Source organism: Echinops telfairi, unplaced genomic scaffold (assembly GCF_000313985.2).
Source record: "Echinops telfairi isolate 266 unplaced genomic scaffold, ASM31398v2 ScPeMD7_1713;HRSCAF=2227, whole genome shotgun sequence".
NCBI lineage: Eukaryota > Metazoa > Chordata > Mammalia > Afrosoricida > Tenrecidae > Echinops > Echinops telfairi.
The window spans coordinates 4,087,304-4,089,612 of NW_022105611.1; the positions used below are offsets into that span (position 1 = coordinate 4,087,304).

At 43.6% G+C, this 2,309-nt stretch overlaps 1 pseudogene; it reads left to right on the forward strand.

Annotated features, from left to right (window-relative positions):
• The first annotated feature begins 311 nt into the window (after positions 1-311).
• LOC101663840 lies at positions 312-1,959 on the forward strand (annotated as a pseudogene).
• Positions 1,960-2,309: the final 350 nt, after the last annotated feature.

Genomic DNA, 2,309 nt, shown 5'->3' on the forward strand with positions numbered 1-2,309 from the left:
CAAAATCAAGACCTTAGCCCAACATCTTCAACCCCTAAAATGAGCAGCAAAATAAATATTCAGACAACAGAAGAAAAGTAAGGATCAGAACAGAAATAAGTGAATCAGAAAAGATAAAAACAACATAAAGGATCAACAAGACTAGAAGTTGGTTCTAAGAAGAATTAGACAAAATTGACAAACCACTGGCAGCCTGAATAAAGAAAAAGGTGTAAATACCGCGAGTAAGGAATGAATGGGTTCCCCAGCCAGCCCCGCCCTGCCGCAAAGCTGCCAGTCCTGCAGCCTGTGGTGAACCACAGGCACGTTCTCTCTTGTGCAGGATGGGGTTTGGGAAAGTTGTCAAGAACATGGCCTACTTCAAGAGCTAGAAGGTGAAATTCCAACGATGAGAGGATAAAACTGATTATTATGCTCAAAAACTCTTGGTAGTCCAAGATAAAAATAAGTATAACACATCCAAACACAGGATGATAGTTCGTGTAACTGAAAGGTAAAAAGATTAGGGGGTTGTCTCCACTGAAAAGATATGCTAAGAAAAAAAATTAGCTGGTCATGCCACAATAAAGGGCTTGGAAAGAAATCAGGCACACATTAGACACCTATGGGGACAATCCAAAGCTGGGGATGCTCAGAACAAGGTCACTGAGACACCGGTGAAGGTCAACCTGGGCATGCACAGTAGGTACTAGCGACATCACTGTCACAGGTGTGCCTGAACTCAACCACTAAGAAAGGCCAATTCCCCCTACCTGCCACCCCTAAGTGGGGATAGGAGGGGATAAAAAGCAGAGACAGGGCAGGTCTCTCTCCTTTGGGTCTGAGGGCTGGATCTCTCGAGGCCTGCACTCCCCTCTTCCCTTTTCGGTTCTGACACTCCCGTTTTGGTTCTGTGGACGCCACTCTCTGCCCATTTTCCCCGTGGTTTTTCATGTTCCTCAGAAGTGGTCATTTTCGGTCTCAAACTTTCCCCCTTCCCCACCATGCGGCCTTGCACGCTTCCCAGGGATAACGTGCACTATCTGAGACTGTAATACCTGAAACTTCCCTTTCCCTCATAAAAGGTACTTGGATTTACAGAAGTGCTTCTGCCATGTGAATTCTTTCAGCATTGAGAAGCAAGCACCACGGAAAACCATCCCACAACCTAACATAACCAATAGGGATGTCATCTGCCAGGGGGTGTAATTGGGCAGCTGATGCTCACAAAATTCACAAGGATGGTATGAAAGTTGCCCTGACCAATTATACTGCAGCATATTGTGCTGGTCTGCTGCTGGCCCACAGGCTTCTTAATGTGTTCGTCATGGACAAGATCTATGAAGGCCAAGTGGAGGTAACTGGGGATGAGTACAATGTGGGAAGCATTGATGGTCAGCCTGGTACCTTCCCCAGCGATGTGCAGGCCGGCCTTGCCAGGACTACCACTGGAAAGAAAGTGTTTGGGCCTCTGAAGGGGACTGTGGACTGAGGCTTGTCTATCTCTCAGAGTACCAAGCAATTCCCTGGTTTTGATTCAGAAAGCAAGCAATTCAATGCAGAAGTACATGGGGAACACATCATGGATCAGAATATTGTAGATTATATGCATTACCTAATGGAAGAAAATGAGAATGCTTACAAGAAACAATTTTCTCAACACATAAAGAACAATGTAACTCCTGATAAGAAAGCACATGCTATAGTACAATAGAATCCAGTTTATGACAAGAAGCCCAAGAAAGATGTTAAAAAGAAGAGGTGGAATTGCCCCCAAATGTCTCTTGTCAGAAGAAAGATCAGGTAGCTCAGAAGAAAGCAAGCTTTCTCAGAGCCCGAGTGGACTGCAGAGAGCTGAATCAAACCACATTTTCCCATGTGGATTTCCCACAGAAACACAGTAAACTGATTCACCATGTAAAAAAAAAAAAGAAAGAAATGGATGGGTGGGTGACATCACTACAGAACCAACCGAAATAAAAAGATAGCAAGGACTATGAAGGACTGTGCCCCAACGAATTTGAAAACCTAAAGTAAATCTGACAAATTTCTATAAACAGACTGATGTAGAAAATCTCAACAGGCTCATAACAAGAAAGAAAGAAAAAGAAAGAGATCAGATCATTTAAAAATTCACAACAGCAAAAAGCCCACAACTTCTCTGTCAGTTTGTTCTGTGGTTGTTTGCATGTTATTGTGCTGCTGGAAACTATGTCACAGGCATTTCAAATACTGGCAGGGTCACCCAATGTGAATAGATTTCTGCAGAGCTTCCAGACTAAGAATAGCCTATGAAAAAGGATGTATTGGTAATTCATGCTGACTGGAAT